The sequence below is a fragment of the Chiloscyllium punctatum genome, chromosome 22 (genome assembly GCF_047496795.1).
Source record: "Chiloscyllium punctatum isolate Juve2018m chromosome 22, sChiPun1.3, whole genome shotgun sequence".
In the NCBI taxonomy this organism is placed as follows: Eukaryota; Metazoa; Chordata; class Chondrichthyes; order Orectolobiformes; family Hemiscylliidae; genus Chiloscyllium; species Chiloscyllium punctatum.
The window spans coordinates 74646922-74664679 of record NC_092760.1 but is presented as its reverse complement, the minus strand read 5'-3'; the positions used below and the strand labels follow the sequence as shown (position 1 = coordinate 74664679).

Below are 17758 nucleotides of genomic sequence, written 5' to 3'. Positions count from 1 at the left end.
GCAGTATGATTTGGCTAATAATATCGCTGACGAATTAGGGAATGGTGTTTTGGAGAATGCTTACCTCTGTAGGCAGTAGCATGATGCCAGCGGGGATCAGTTCGCATGCTTTGTTCTGCACATACCCTGATGTGCGGGCTGAAATCTCCGCGCTCTTCTGTGCATGCGCCGGTCTTCGTGCCATTCTGCGCGGATGTCAGCTGCTGATAGAGCAGCTTTCTGTGAGAGGTACTGTACACAGCAGCTTTCTTACATTCTGTAAGTGTACTGTGTTAAATTTACTCTTGTTTCATTAATAAATATGATTTCAACCTTCATTCAGGCTGTGCTATACTTTGTGTTAGACTTTTGTGTGATTTTTGAGCGAGTGTGAGTGATTTTTGTTGCTGGTCTGCCCCTAATCCCACTGGCCACATTATTTCTATTAAACAACTTTCTACTAAGGGAGGTTTCACTGGAATGCAACTATGGCGTAATAGGAGAACTACGTTTAGTTGCTGTATCTATTATTCTATTAGCTTTCCAATAGAGCTAAGTTATTCTAAGTTCTTCTTTCTTTTGTTGTATTATAACTATAGAGTTATGTTTTGCTTAACGCTGAGTAGTTTGATCAGTCACATGGCAACTGGAACACAACACTTTAAATTTACCTTTAAGGTAAGAAGACGTTAGGGTGTAGGCTATCTTCTTAAAATGTTTTGAGGGGGTCTGGTCTGGTGCATACCGACCTCATCAATGGAATCTCATGCTGCATTTCACTTCGAGTCATAGAGATGTTCAACACAGAAACAGACACTTCGGTCCAACTCGTCCATGCTAAACAAATATACTCAATAAATTAGTCCCTTTTGCCGGTAATTTGGCCGATATCTCTTTAATCCCTTCTTATTCATATACCCATCCTGATGACTTTTAAATGTTGTAACTGTACCAGCTCCATCACTTCCTTCAGCAGCTCATTCCATACACACACTACCATCTGCACAAAGGAATTGTCCCTTAGGTCCCTTTTAAATCTTTCCCCTCTTTTCTTGAACTTATGCCCTCTAGTTTTGGACTTCTTTTGAATGTCTGACCACAATTTGAAGTCTGACTACTTTTCTGATTTTAATGTCTGCTAATTCAGCAAGACCTCCATATTTTAGTATTTCCAATTTGTTATGTCTTCCCTAATTTATGTCCCACCTCCGTATCATTGCTGGGACCACTATATTTATCACAACCAGATTGAAATAGGCTCCTGACTTTTTAACCACCTCAGGTAGCTGCAACAACAATTTGCTCATCTTTTGAACATGCAGCATATGGCTCACTTCAATAAAAAATGAAGTTAACCAGTTAATGAAAAACAAATCAAGGAGCCATTTGTAAGGTTTTCTTGAATGAATTAATTAATTCTATCACCTACTAAATTGCAAAAATAAGAAAATGTAACAGAGACCATACACACAACTCACAAAAATTTTGTTAAAAGGGGGTGCATTGTGCAATGCAAATGAGTTGATAAAACAATGGCATTTAAAGTCCTTAGGGTGTCCTTGTGGTGTGAAGTGTTAACCTGAGACCATGGGTGAATAATGGTATCCTGAAGCTGCTCTAAACATTGCAGATAGCTTTGTGTGTGTTTTTTTTGGCGTTTCTCCAATTTATATTTGTTCCTACAGAGCTAAAGAGAGTTCTTCCAATTCTGTCGCTACAAATCCAATTTCAACATTCTGCCAAAGCAGCTGCCTGAAACACACCTCATTCAGATATTCATGTCTGGGATCATTGTCTTTCTAAACTGGATAATTGTGAGTGAGTTATTCCCCTCCAAACTTTGAAACCTATTAGAAAGGTATAAACTAAATACACTTCTTCACCCCTGACTGGTTTCAGTCTCCTTTGATAAAAAAGTTAACTTCAGTTCAGTTAACTTTGTTTATTTTGAATTGATTTTCTGGAGTGTGGCCAACTTATGATAAGGTAATCACTGTGGCAATTTTAATACAGTGTATTTTCATTTTTAAAACTGTTTTAGGTCATGAGAGTCCGTGGTAGAAAACTGACAATGGAGGTTGAAAATTGATAATACATACTTTACCGCTATGGTGAAACTTTCTCATCAGAAGAAAGGAACCAAGCAATATTGTTTGCAGTGATTGTTCCATTTCCTGGTCAATATGAAATAACAATACAGAAAACAGGGAGAAAAACACACACATTCCACATTCGCTCCCTCATCTTAACTAGGCTTTAAAACATGTTTTGGGAAAACCAGCGGGTTTGATCCCCAAACTGTCCTCCCTTTTTGAAGTTTTAACCCTTCATTGACCAATATTATAATCCATGTGTTAGATTCAAGCATTTTCACGAATTAGTCTTCTGGGAGTTTTTGTGGAGTAATCTGATAATTGCCTCCTGCTGGGTGTCCAGACCTACATCCTGCATCTTGCTCTCATTGAATCTTGTATGAACTTGATTGGAGTGGTTGGAGGTTCGGGCATGATTTGTTTCTTTGATCTCTCAATGGATATGCCTCTGGTGCTCTCCACCATTGGAGTTTGCTATGGTGTATGGTTCCTCTGTGTTGGGTAGAGAGTTTTCCCCTAATCTATTCTAATTTCCCTGGAACTCTACTGTCATTGAATAAATATTCATCTTCTGCTAAACTTCCCTGTGGCTGTTCCACAAAGTGAGGCTTCACCTTCACTTTCTCCTGATGAGACTAAGAACTTCTGTGGTCATCGTTGAAATCTACACGTGATGATATGAGTAAACTAGATTTAAATTTAGAATAGAATCCCCTCCAGTGTGGAAACAAGACCTTCAGCCCAACAAGTCCACACCAACCCTTTAAGAGTAACCCACCCAGACTCATTTGCCTGCCCTACATTTACCCCAGACCAATGCATCTAACCTATACATCCCTGGACACTATGGACAATTTAGACATTCACCTAACCTGCTCATCTTTGGATTGTGGAAGGAGACCAAAGTACCCAGAGGAAACCCATGTAGACACAGGAAGAATATGCAAACTCCACACCGACATTCACCCAAGGCTGGAATCGAACCTGGGTCCCTGGTGCTGTGAGGCAGTAGTACTAACCACTGAGCCACCATGCCACCCCTAAGTTCTGGCTTGGTCACTTTTCCTGACCATTTTATTCCAGATTTTATGAGCGCTGGCATAACTCTAGCCTTTTAGCTTATTTGGGTTCTCTTGTTACCCTTCCTGATAAGGCTGACCTGTCTTTAGTCCAGTTTATTCCAAGTGAACCTTCTTAAGTGAGTCTAACCCTCATGAGTTTTGTTGCTCCCTGTAAGGCTTCTGAACTTCTCTTAGCTTCTGGTCTTTGTGTCCTTTGCTGCTGGCTTTCCCCCATTTTTCCCAGTCTCTCTGAACTATCCTTTTCTGCTTGGGGGCAGTTAATCTTGCTGCCAGCCAAATCATTCACCACTGACCATCTTTCATGTTACAAGCATGGCATAGAGTGACACGGTGGCTCAGTGGTTAGCTCTGCTACCTCACCGTGCCCAGGGATCCGTGTTTGATTCCACCCTCGGGTGATTGTTAGTTTGGAGTTTGCATGTCCTCCCCGTGTCTGTGTGGGATTCGTTTTGGTGCTCTGGTTTCCTCCCACAGTCCAAAGATGTGCATTTTAGGTGGATTGGCCATGCTATAGTGCCCAGGGTGGTTGGGCTAGCCATTGGACATGCAGGATTACAGGTAATAAGATTTGAAGTTGGGGGGGTGGGGGGATGGGTCTGGGTGGGATGTTCTTGGGAGGGATGGTGTAGACTTGATGGGCTGAATGGCACTATATGAATTCAACAGTTCAAAAATTGGTTTTGCAATCAATGCCAGAACCAGCGATTTTCCTTCCACTTGTTTGGACTTTCCACTCTGGAATCATCTGACGTGGCTTTCTGTCTGTTGTCCATTTAGATTCCTTCTTTTAAATGTCAGGCACAGGTCTGCTTTGTTTACCTGGCTTCCTTTTCTTTTCCCAGCTTTTGTTAAGAACATCCACCTCTCCTTGGTCTCTTTCTGATCTTTGAAACTAACCATCCTCTCATCTACCTGTGTTTATGGTTCTTTGTTTTAACTCATAATTACCAGCCAACTGTCTGACCCCTACTCCCCAGTATTGCTGTAGACGTGCCTGGATTGCACTTTTTAAACTCCTGAAAGAGAGCTTTCAAAGTGTTTTGTCAGATCCACTCCAAGTCAACAAATTACTTGGACAATTTTGTTGTGTCTGTGTGGAGTGATCACTGGCATAGTGGTAATGCGTGAGAAGGATTGGGCACTGCTCCCTCTCCAGGACGTGACTGCCACTGGAATCCAGTGGGAGTGAAGATGTACATATAGTAAGGACAAATGAGACTCTTTGACTATGAATTGCTGTCAACCTCCTTGCAGATATTCCAAAGGGATGCAAGTGGAAGGAAAAGAAAATGCCTGAAATCCTCTTCACTGGTAAGAGGTTCAACTACCTCATGTCTGAGATCTGAGCTGATATCCAAGGGCTGGGAAAATAAATGGACAGCTTTCTGAAGCAGACGATTTAAAATGAGGAGGGAAATGACAAATAAACAGTAACATTCAATTGTTTCAGTTTTCTTCTATAAAACATAGTGGAATTGTGGAAGCAATGTAGCAAAATATCACAAATTATGTTAGTGTAAATCACTATTATACACATCTGAATCTGATCATTATTTAGCACTTATACAGATAGGTTATTCCATTTGCCATTCTACACAAAAACGAGTTTTAATGTAATTTGTTTTGTAAACTGCAAATGTTTTAAATAGCTCAGCAGCATGTCAGCAAACTCTTAAACAATCGGGCACACAAATTTTAACTGATGCGTGAATAATAACACCTGCGGTGTGTTCAAAGTGTCAGCCTTGACTCAGTGGTAGTGGCTCACCTCTGAGTCAGAAGGTGGTGTGTTCAACTCCCACATCAGAAATTTGCGTATTCACCCAGGCTGACACTTCAGAGCAACTCTGAGGGAGTGTTGCAATGTTGGAAGTGCTCATTTTCGAATAATGTGTCAAACTGAAGCCCCGTGGTTGTTAAAGGTCCATGACATGATTCAAAGAGGAGCAAAGATTTCTGGCAATGTCACCAGTAATGTTTATCTCTCAATCAAACATCAAAAGCAGATGATTTGTCATTTCTTTCCTGGCTGTTTCTGAAGTCTTGCTGTGTGTAACTTGGCTGCAGCATTTCTTGCATTTTAATTGTAATTACACTTGAAAGATCCTTAATTGGCTGAGAAATATTTTGGGACATCAAGAGGTCATGAAAGGCATTATGTGCATGTAAATTTTTTGATATTAAAGAAATACAGTCTTATAAGTTTTTTTTATAAACATGTATTCGTAAGTGTTGGCTAAGCCAGCATTTGTGGCCCATCTGAAATTTGTCAAAGCAAGCCATCTTCTTAAACATTTGATTTCCATCAAATATATACATATTCACAATTTGAATGTTATGAAGGGAGGTCTCAGCTTTTAAACACAGCAACAGAGAGAAAAGTGACTTAGTTCCAGATCAGGATGGTTTATGACTTGGAGGGGAATCTGTAGATTGTGGTGCTCTCATGCATTTGCTGACCTTAGTCTGACAGATCCTGTGTTCTAAAGTGCCGTGGTGAATCATGGTCCAGGGAGTGAATGTTTAATTTACTAATTTTAAAGTCTCAAAGTGTGGTGCTAGAAAAACACAGCAGGTCAGGCAGCATCCAAGGACAGGACAGTCGATGTTTCGGGTATAAGCCCTTCATCTGCAATATGGGGGTGTTGGGGTGGAGAGAGTGTGGGGCTGTTGGGAAGCTAGCTTGGAACACGATAGGTGGGCAGTGATGTTGATAGGTGGGAGCAGAGGGTGAGTGGATAGGTGGGAAGGAAGATGGGCAGGTGGGACAGTTCAAGAGGGCGGTGCTGAGTTGGAGGGTTGGATCTGTGATGAGGTGGGGGAGGAGAGATGAGGCAACTGATGAAGTCGACGTTGATGCCATGTGGTTGGAGGGTCCCAAGGAAGAAGATGAGGCGTTCTTTCTCCAGTCATCGGGTGGCTAGGATTTGGCAGTGGAGGAGGTCTAGGACTTGCATGTTCTTGGCAGAGTGGGAGTGGGAGTTGAAGTCTTCGACAGTGGAGTTGTTTGGTGTGTGTATCCCAGAGATTTTCCCTGAAATGTTCTGCAAGTTGGTATCCTGTTTTATAGTCTGCTTTGTATTATCGATATAGAGATGTTATTGATCTTCTTGAGTGTTGTGGAGCTGTGCACAGTAGAGAGTATGCCATCACACTGTTGATTTTGCCTTGTAGACAGGTTTTGGGAAGTCAGGGAGTGGGTTGCTGCCTCTGAACAGCTCTTGAAACCATAGCATATATATGGCTGTTAGTTTGTGATCACTGATAAACCTAAGGTTATTGATGGTAAGGACTTGGCAAATGAATGTGAGGGAAGGTGATTGGCTTCTCTATAGTTGATTTTCAATAATATTGTGGCTACTTGTTGGAGGAAAAATATCAAAGAGGAGCTTTGAATTCTGTGTTCAGCAGTACAGCAATCTATTTTCAGAGCTCTGTTATCGCTCATGTGGGAGAGTCCAGAGACTGTTCTACCTCTAGCTTTCACATTGGGTCCGGTTCCCTCTTAAGTACAGCTCAGGTCGAAGGAGAGATCAATGAAACTCTAACTTTTTTTTAACCTCTTGCCTTACAATAGTTTCATACAACATTTATGTCATTGTTAAACCATGTCTCCCAAATCTATACATCTAATCCAGTAAGCATACACTCAATGTTGGACAACTCCATGGTCAATCCTAGGTTGTCCCATAATCTTATGATGTCTGCCAGATACCTCCATCATCTGTCTTTGGGATCTTACAATTTTTCTGACAGTTAGAGCCCTTCTCAGTCATTTGCCAGCTGCACTGCACAATTTGCCAGTCACCACAAATATTTGCTTATCACTAAGAACTCCTCCAAATTCTCTACTAACTTTAGTACAGAGGATTATGGAGGATATTAACTTCCACCAATTGTTAAAAAGTAATTAAAATTAATTCTAATATGAAGTTAATACAATTTTCTGATGCAATGACAGATTGAGACGATGGCTGTCTCACCTCAGCCTGAGAGATTTTACAGGATTCCTACAGATCAAACAAACAGACCTACTGACATGCAGTTGCAATTACAAATGCTGCTATTCTCATATTGTAAGTGCTTTTTAAACCAGAGTTTAATTCTTTTCCTGTTTCTATTCTAAAATCTTGCCAATACTAATTTTCTTTTCTTAACACAAAGCAAGTATTCGAGGGTGAAATTCAATCACTTTTCAACTTTACCAATAAACAAAACTTGTTTCGATTCCACAATAACTGGGGGACATAATCACAGCTTCAATCTGTATTTTCTATCCTGTCTCTGCCAATCTTCCCTTGATCTTTGGATGTAAGAATCTGTACTTAAGCTTCAATTGTTTATCTCTCCATGTTTTACAACCTTGTTTGATCTCTTAGAGGTTGACTGTTTGAACCATTTATTACTTTAACTTCCCAAATAATGCAATGGACCTCTTTACTATCTACAAACAATAGCTCAAGGAATGCACCTAACCTTTTCACACTAATTTGTTGTTTCCATTTCTAATTTTACAATTACCTAACAAGTTCAGAATACTGTAGGATCAGACTTTTCCTTCTACTGTTTACTAAATAACGAACTTGTGACTGTGGCTAACCTCGGCCTTTCAAATTGTCCTTTTTAAAATGCTTATGTCGAGAACTGCCTGTTTACAGAAAACTAATTAATATCTCTGATGTTTCTTCCCATGGAGAATCTTATCTTATCCAGTAACTCTGTATGGTGACCACAAGTCTGGCTGTGAACATCTGCTATATGCAGTTGCCAACCTCTTTCGGCCATTTTGTGTCAGCTGAAAAGCCCCAGGTGGCCATCTTGTCAACTTTAGTCATGGGTAGCTACAACAATAGTTTAACAATAAGTCCATCAGCACAGGCCAGCATGTGTCTGCTTATTATTTTCTCTTCAGTGTGTTTGATTACTTTCAATTTGACACAAAGAGAATAGTTATGGAAAAGCCACTCCATCATGCAGTGGATGTGCAGGGAGGTTTTTAGAGTAATGTCCAGCCTTTGAGCCAAAAGCTCCTGATTCTTACCCCACTCAGTACAATATGACCAAAGAAACTCATGGTCAACTTGTAAATGTATCCAACATGTGCTAATGACACTTGGTAAATGTGGGGGAAACCAGAGTTATAGAATCATAGACATATACAGCACAGAAACAGACCTTTCAGTCCAACTTATCCATACCGACCTGATATCCTAAATTAATCTAAACCCATTTTCCAGCATTTGGCCCATATCCTGTAAACCCTTCCCATTCATATACCCATCCAGATGACTTTTAAATTTTGTAATTTTACCAGCCTCCATCATTTCGTCTGGCACTTCCTCTGGCAGCTCATTCCATACACGCACCACCCTCTGCATGAAAAAGCTGTCTTTTAAATCCTTCCCCTCTCACCATAAACCTATGCCTTCTAGTTTTGGACTCCCCTACTCTGGGGAAAAAGACCTCAGCTTCCATTCCAAGCTACCATCAGTTCTGAGGAAGGGTCACCTGACCTGCAAGTCTGATTTCTCTCCAGAGATGCTGCAAGACCTGCTGAGCTTTTCCAGCAATTTATGTTTTTTTGTAGCATCCTTGTAAATCTTTCCTGCACCCTTTCAAGTTTAACAATACTTTTCCTGTAGCAGTGAGACCAGAATTGAACACCATATTCCAAAAGCGGCCGAACCAATGCCCTGTCCAGCCACAGCGTGACATCCCAAATCCTGTACTCAATGCACTGACTATTGAAGGCCAGCATACCAAATGCCTTCTTTACTACCCTGTCTAACTGTGATTCCACCTTCAAGGAACTATAAACCTGCACTCCAAGCCTACTTTGTTTAACAATACTCCCTAGGATCCTACCTTTAAATATATAATTCCTGGCTTGATTTGCCTTACCACATTTATCTAAATTAAACTCAGTCTGTCACTCCTTGACTTATCTGTCTGTCTTATCAAAGTCCCATTGCACTCTGAGACAACCTTTTCCACTTTCCACTACACCACCAATTTTGGTGTTGTTTGGAAACTTATTAACCCTACCTCTTATATTAACATCCAAATCATTTATATAATTCCTGATCAGCCATTATGGAAGATAAAGAGCATGAAAGCATGGGAAAGGTTAAAGCATGAAGACTACTGGCGATCTGTGACAAGGGGTCTGTAGAATGCTACACTGGTCAAAAGGTCACTGTGGTAGGATGAGATAAGGATAGTGGAATGCTGCTACACCAGTTAACAGAATCAGACTGGGGCTGAAAGGTTACTATGGCAGGCTGAGGTAACAACAATTAGTAAAGGCAGACTCATTTCCTAAATACCATCATGGGAGTTTGGGACAGGTCGGGACAATAAATATTTAGGAAATGACAATAAGTATCTAATCAATAGTTAGCAGGGTCAGCCTGGGAGAGAAGATCATTGTGGTAGATGGGGTAGTAAAATATCTAATCATGATATTAGAATAATAATAAGTAGGGCTGAGGATGGAAGACCATTGTGGCAGAGGTGGTAGTAAAACATCTATTTGTGACATCAGAATAATATCAAGTAGAATGTTGGGGAAAAAAAAACTATAGTAGCGGAAGTAGAGAGAAAACAGGAACTAACATTATTGGTTGTGATATATCTGGAGAAAGATAACTCTGACTAACACAGTTGGGCATGCTGATAAGCTAACAAAAGCATGATAACAGAAAGGTATAAAGAGCCATGGACTCTGAGGTTTGGGGGCAATCAAGAATTCACTTACTGGTTGTCACAGTTTTTTGTTTGCAAATAAAAGACCTACGTTTTGAAGAACTCTCCGTGTCTCCTGGTGATTCTCCAGTTTTTCTCCATGACACCATGTGAGGGAAAGACAAGGTTAAATTTACTGTCACTGTCCATAACTCCAAACTATATCATTTAAAGCCATTTGTTCTCACACAAGTTGGACATCTCTGGGTTGAGTAGCTCAGTTGCCTGAACAGCAAGGTGGGCCAGATTGGTGTCAATGGCTCAAGGTTAGTTCTCCATTTTGGACTTGGGACTTGAGGTGGAGTGTGTAACACTATGAGCTTGCATTGGACAGAGGTCTAAAGAAAATGTTTATTTCATAGCTGAATTGCTGCTTAAGATTTTTCTGAGCAATTGCGTTATCAAATATGTGCAACTAATAGGGCTTTGTAAACGCAATACAATTTTTGTTGCTGTTGACAGGCTGTACAAATAAGGGACTTGGGGTGAGGGATTTAGGGAGGAGGGGCAGAAAGACTGTTCAACAGGAGGTTGGGAAATCTGATCTCCCAGATAATCTCAAGATTGGTGTGGCTCAACTGAAATTTTGATTTGGAAGCTTGAACCTGAAATGGAGATGAGTTTCTCCTAACCTGGAAGTTAAGTGGAATTTAGCTAGAAACCTTGCTTAGGTATATTTATCAGCCTTTTGTAAAACTCTCCATCAGCTTTCAGAAGAGAATAGCTCCAGCAGCATATCCTGCCAATTGCTAAAACTTAATGGACAATCACAGGTCAACAAAAGCTTGCTATCTGATTCTTGCTCGAAATGTCGAGTTGTCCTGCACCTCGAATACTGCCTGACCTGCTGTGCTTTTCCAGCACCACTCTAATCTTGACTCTAATCTCCAGCATCTGCAGTATTCACTTCTGCCTACCTGATTCTATTGCCATTCCACAGGAATGGATAGGTAAGTCAGCCAGAGTTGAAATGAAGCCAAGACCTAAGAATATCTTAGGCTTCATTCTTGTTCTCCTGCTGAACATTGGCCCAAATTTAAAACTGAGGTCAGTGTTTCTCTTATCTGTTATTGTATAGCTCTTGTCTTTCGCATAAGTTTATTCTTTCTTTTCCTTTCAGCAGAATTTGCAACTCATCTTTTCTCAAAAAAACTTCCTTGCGTGAGTGAGTGCTTTAAGTTTCTTGGAGATTTGGAGTCTCAATAAATTGCAGTAAATTTCCAGCATAAAATATTCATGTGATACCAGCCTAACCATAATACATGTGGACATAACTTCATATGGCCATATAAAGCCAAGAATCTGTTAATATCTTCTTAAGGTGAATGATTGCTTTTTACACAAGCATTTGCTCACAAAATGTCTACATTTGTCATAATAAAAGGTTTTAATGCAAATTTTAACAGATTTTTATCTTGAGACTTTAATGTAGAGAAATAAATATTAAACTAACCTTGGGTCAGGAAATATTTTACAAGCTCTCTTTTACAGACATCTTTCAGGTTAATGGCATCTAATGTATCTATCTACTTTATCAGGTTTATGTCCAAGCATCATTTTTAAAGAACAGCAATCGTTCAGAAAGATCATGAATCTAAATGCCATTTAAATTGAACTGTGCCACAATATTACAGTACAGAGGGTTGTTGTAGGCTGCAGCAGGACATTGACAGGATGCAGAGATGGGCTGAGAGGTGGCAGATGGAGTTCAACCTGGATAAATGCATTTTGGAAGGTTGAATTTGAAAGCTGAGTACAGGATTAAGGTTAGGATTCTTGGCAGCGTGGAGGAACAGAGGGATCTTGGGATGCAGGTACATAGACCCCTTAAAATGGCCACCCAAGTGGACAGGGTTGTTAAGAAAGCATATGTGTTTTGGCTTTCATTAACAGGGGTATTGAGTTTAAGAGTCGTAAGATCTTGTTGCAGCTCTATAAAACTTTGGTTAGTCCGCACTTGGAATACTGCGTCCAGTTCTGGTCGCCCTATTATAAGAAAGATGTGGATGCTTTGGAGAGGGTTCAGAGGAGGTTTACCAGGATGCTGCCTAGAGTGGAGGGCTTATCTTATGAGGAGAGGTTGACTGAGTTCGGACTTTCTTCATTGGAGAAAAGGAGGAGAAGAGGGGCCCTAATTGAGGTATACAAGATAATGAGAGGCATAGATAGAGTCGATAGCCAGAGACTATTTCCCAGGGCAGAAATGACTAACACGAGGGGTCATAGTTTTAAGCTGGTTGGAGGAAGGTATAGAGGGGATGTCAGAGGCGGGTTCTTTACACAGAGAGTTGAGAGAGCATGGAATGCGTTGCCAGCAGCAGTTGTGGAGGCAGGGTCATTGGGGACATTTAAGAGACTCCTCGACATGCATATGGTCACAGAAATTTGAGGGTGCATACATGAGAATCAGTGGTCGGCACAACATCGTGGGCTGAAGGGCCTGTTCTGTGCTATACTGTACTGTTCTAATATTCAACAGCATCAGAGCTTTTTTATGTCGTAGTTGTGGATATGTTCGCCAAGCTGAGAAGTTGAGTTCCTGTACGTGACATCTTCAGTGCTTTGGAGCCTCCTGTGAAACACTGCTGCACTGTCTCCTCTGGAATTTATTTGGTTCCATTCCTACTGCTTCCGGTTGCTGGTTCTGGTTATTTGTTATAGTGCCCGGTATACTGGGTTGAGATCTATGTGCTTGTTGATGGAGCCATGCTTCTAAGAATTCTCTGGTTGTCCTGTGTTAGCTTGTTCTATGATTGTTATGTTGACTCAGTAAAATTTGTGGTCCTTGTCATTTGTGTGTATGGGTACTAGGGACAGCTGGTCGTAGAGGTTAGTGGCTAGTTGGTATTTACGGTTGTGGATTGCTAGTTGTTTGCCTGTTTGTCCTATATAGTATTTCATGCAGTCTTTGCATGGAATCCCATAAATTACGTTTGTCTTGCACATGGTGGGTAAAGAGATTTTGTTGTGGTGGGTTGGTGTCTGAGCGTGACTGTTGGTTTATGGGCTGTCATGACCCTGAGTCGTCAGAGAAGTCTGGCTGTTACTTCCTAGATGTTGTTTATATAAGGCAGAGTGGTTAGCATGTTGGGTTGTGGCATGTCCTCATCACGTTGTTTGTCTGCTAGGCTTCCGCGGATGAAGTTGTTGGGATATTCGTTCTTGGTGAAGACTTTGTAGAGGTGTTCTTCTTCTCTTTGCAGATTGGGAGTGCTGCAGTATGTTGTAGGCCTTTTGAACAGGGTCCTAATGCAACTTTGCTGTGCATGTTCGGATGGTTGCTGTCGTCGATCAGGATCTGGTCTTTGTGTGTGTGGCTTTTCTGACCACTTTTGTAGTGCCTTCACCATTCTGTGTTCTTTCTACCATTGCATCCAGGAATGGGAGTTGGGTGTTGGTTTCCTCCTCTCTCATAAATTTGATCCCTGTGAGCATGTCCAGTGTGTGTTCTCAATCTCTGTTCTCTTATTAATTACAAAAGTGTTGTCCACGTATCTGATCCAGAGTTTGGGTCAGATTTGTGGGAGGGATGTTTGTTCCAATCTTTTCATTACTGCTTCTGCTATGATCCCAGAGCTGGGTGAGCCCATAGACATTCCACTGACCTGTTCATATATTTAGTTGTTGAATGTGAAGTGTGCCGTCAAGCACAGGTCAAGTAGTTTGAGTATGCAGTCCTTGCTATTAGGTTCCCCATCACGCCACCTGTCCTGTTTGCCAAGGAGGCTGGCCATCGTCTCTCTGGCTAGCGTTTTGTCAGTTGAAGTGAACAGTGCCATTACTTTGAATGAGATGACTGCTTCATCCTTGTCTATGTTTATGTTCTTGATGCTGTCTAGGAATTCCTGTAATGATTGGAAGGGGTGTTTGGTTCCGCTGATAAGATGTTTCAGTTTTTGTTGGAGTTCTTTTGCCAGTTTATGTGATAGATTTTCACATCGGTTTAAGTGATAAGCCTGGTTTGTGTAACTTGGTTAATCCGTAAAATCTTGGGGTGTTGTTGCTCTCTGGTTTCATCCTTTGTAGGTCAGTCCTGGTTATTAATCTGTCATTTTGAAGGCTCTGTAGTGTGTTGTTTATTCTATTGGTTAGCTGTGGCATGGGGTCATACTCCCTCTGTAGGTAGGTATTGGTATCTGCATGTGGGTTCTCTGCTTTCTGAATATGTTCTGTCTTGTTCATAATAACCATCAAATCTGCCTTTATTTGCTGGTACTATGACTATGTTCTTGTCCTTTTTGGTTTGAGGCTGTTACATAAGAATCAAGAACAAGAGTAGGCCATCTTGCCCTTTGAGCCTGCTTTACCATTCAATAAGATCATGTGTGATCTTTGTATGGCCTCAGTCCACTAACACACCCTCTCACCATATCCCTTAATTCCTTTACTGTTCAAAACAAATCTATCTTAGCCTTAAAAACATTTACTGAAGTAGTATCGACTACTTCACTGGGTAGGAAATTCTATAGATTCACAACCCTCTGGGTGAAGAAATTCCTTCTCAATTCAGTCCTAAATCTGCTCCCCCCAATTTTGAAGCTATGCCCTCTTGTCCTAGTTTCACCTGCCAGTAGAAACATCCTCTCTATGTCTATCTTATCTATTCCCTTCATAATTTTATATGTTTCTTTAAGATCCCACCTCATTCTTCTAAATCCCAATGAATATAATCCCGGTCTACTCAGTCTCTCCTCATGAGCCAAACCCCTCCATTCCAGAAACAACGTCGTGAACCTCCTCTAGTGCCAGTATACCCTTTCTCAAGTAAAGAGACCAAAACTGCACACAGTACTCCAGGTGTGGTCTCACCAGCACCCTATACAGTTGCAATATTACCTCTCTGCTTTTAACCTCAATCCCTTTAGCAATGAAAGACAAAATTCCATTTGCCTTCCTACTTACCTGTTGTACCTGCAGACCAACCTTCTGTGATTCATGCACAAGGACACCCAGGTCCCTCTGCTCAGCAACATGCTGCCACTTTTTACCATTCAAGTAATAGTCCTTTTTACTGTTACTCCTACCAAAATGGATGACTTCACATTTATTAACATTGTATTCCATCTGTCAGATCTTTGCTCACTCACTTAAAATATCTATGTTCTTCTGCAAAGTTTCACAGTCCTCTGCACACCTTGTTCTGCCACTCACCTTAATATCATTTGCAAACTTTGACACACCATATGTGGTCCCGAACTCCAAATCATCTCTGTAAATTGTGAATAATTATAGTCACAACACTGATCCCTGAAGCACTCCATTAGTTACTGATTGCCAACCAGAATAGCACTCATTTATCCCCATTCTTTGCTTCCTGTTGCTTAACCAATCCTCTATCCATGCTTATACTTTACCTGGATTGCCATGTATTTTTATCTTATGCAGTAGCCTCTTGTGCAACACCTTGTCCAAGACATTTTGAAAATCTAGATACCCCTTAAACACTGGATCCCCATTGTCCACTGTGTTCGTAATGTTTTCATAGAATTCCAAAAGATTAGTTCAGCATGACCTGCCCTTCATGAACCTGTGCTGCACCTGTCCAACAGAACAATTTCTATCCAGGTGCCTTGTTAGTCCTTCCTTGATAATAGCCCTTCCCCACTACAGAAGTTAAGCTAACTTGTCTATAATTCCCCATTTTTTATCTACCAATATTTTTAAACAGTGGCGTAACATTTACTGTTTTACAGTCTACTGGAACTCCCCACATTCCAGTGAATTTAGGAAAATTACCACAAGTGCACTTGCTATTTCTCCCGCCATCTCTTTCAGTGTCCTGGGATGCATTCCATCAGGGCCAGGAGACTTGTCTATCCTTAGCTCCATTATCTTGTCCAACACTACCTCTTCGGTAACAATGATTGTTTCCAGGTCCTCGACTACTTCCGTCTCTTTGTCAATTACTGACATGTTATTTGTGTCTTCTACTGTGAAGACTGACAAAATAACTGTTCAATGCATCAGCCATTTCATCATATCCCATGACTAAATGCCCCTTCTCATCCTCTAAAAGACCAACGTTTACTTTATCCACTCTTTCATTTTATATATTTATAGAAGCTTTTGCAGTCTGTCTTTATGTTTTGAACTAGTTTTTTCTCATGTGCTAACTTACTTTTCTTTATAGCTCTTTTTGTGGCTTTCTCATTACCTTTAAAGCTTTCCCAATCTTCTAATTTCCTGCTGGCTACTTTGTATGCCTTCTCTCTCAGTTTGATAGCCTCCCTTATTTCCTTAGACACCCATGGCAGATTACGTTCTTTCTTACAGTCAGAAGTGGGTACTACAAATGCTGGAGATTAGAGTCAAAATTAGAGTGGTGCTGGAAAAGTACAACAGGTCAGGCTGCATCTGAGGAGCAGGAAAATCGACTTTTCGGGCAAATGTCCTTCATTTGCAGCTAGGAAGTCTCATTACAGCATCCCTATGGTTGTAGCAGAGTCCCTTGGCCAGTACGACTTTTTCTGTGTCTGGGAACTGTCTGTTGGGGAAGTTGTTGGGGAACCCAGGTGTCTGTCATGTTGTATTCTCTGCTGATGGTTAGCTTAGTCATTTTGTCTTGTGGTGTCATTCTCTTCCTGTTTGTGGTTCTGTTCTGTCCTATAGTGATGGCCTGTTTGATTGCTGTAGTCCATCTCTGATTGGTTGTTTTTGTGCCAATAGATGAAGAGCATGCGGCTGAAGTGCAACCAAAAAATTAAAAAGAGCCTCTTTTGAAAACAAACTTGAGAGAGGCTACAAATGAAAAGCACTTAATGTAAGTGTGAGATACTATGTCCCCCCAAACCACGTGTGGCTTGGCACTAACGGAATTACACCATCTCTTATGGCATGGGACTGCTGAATGCAATACCCTCAAATCCTGCCCTTTAAAGAGTTTCGAATCAACCTGTTCAGAGGTATTACACACCTCAATAGCAGGTGGGCCTCATGTTCTAGATGTAGGGACAGTACCACTGAACCACCAGCACCTTCATCGTCCTCTCTATGCTGCTTTAAGGACCTGTTTGGTTAACAGCAGTAGAGAATGAACAATAATGAGTCTTGAACAACAAAATGAAGTTTATTTCATGATATCAATCATTGTCGAGCTTCACATCCTTACAAAGATAGTCAGGAACCAAGGTTGACAGATCTGAACCAATTAGGATTTCGATAAGTACTCTTTGATTCTCTCCACAAGACTGTATTACATCATCAGATTGATTTTAGCCTAATGCAGTCTCCAAAATTAACCCATTCAGAGGCATTATCTCACACTATAACAACATCTTTGATGTTCAATCACTTTTTTTTGTATTTTTAAATTTATGGATATGAAAACGGCACACAAGAGAAGATTCGAATGGAATATGCTTAACGGCCATATTAATTACATGGTTTTCGTCAAAAACAGGAGCAGGTCAGAAACAAAAACAGAAATTGCTGGAAAAGCTCAGCAGTTCTGGCAGCACCTGAGGGGAGAAATCAGAGTTAATGTTTCAAACTGAATGACCCTTCCTCAGAACTGATGGTAGCTAGGAAAATGTCAATTTATCTGCAGAAGATAGGATAGAGGCAGAGTGTCAGAAGTGAACGATAGATAGGGATGGAGCCCAAAGAGAGAGAAAAACAGTTGGATGGACAAAGGAGTGGATAACGATCTGGCCAGGAGGGTGAAGAGCTATTAATGGGGACTATGATTGCTCATGATGGGTAGTGTGTAATACAAGACTATGTGGTAACAAAGGTGATGGTGGAGGTTGGGATAAGAACATGGAAGAGCTTAAGCCCTAAAGTTATTGAACTCAATATTGAGTCCAGAAGTCTGCAGGGTTCCCAAGCAGAAAATGAGATGCTGTTTTTCTGGATTGTGTT

At 40.9% G+C, this 17758-nt stretch overlaps 1 protein-coding gene across 9 annotated transcripts in view; it reads left to right on the top strand.

The window, feature by feature from the left end:
* Positions 1-17758, top strand: part of LOC140493786 (leucine-rich repeat-containing protein 4C-like) — a 991485-nt gene that overhangs the window by 769695 nt on the left and 204032 nt on the right. Inside the window, exon 1 of one of the 9 annotated variants that reach the window (XM_072592663.1) lies at positions 4447-4465. The exons of the other annotated variants lie outside the window; for them this stretch is intronic. The gene's annotated coding sequence lies outside the window, so the exon portion shown is untranslated. Of the gene's footprint in view, positions 1-4446; positions 4466-17758 lie in introns of those variants that run through there. 9 annotated transcript variants of the gene reach the window in all.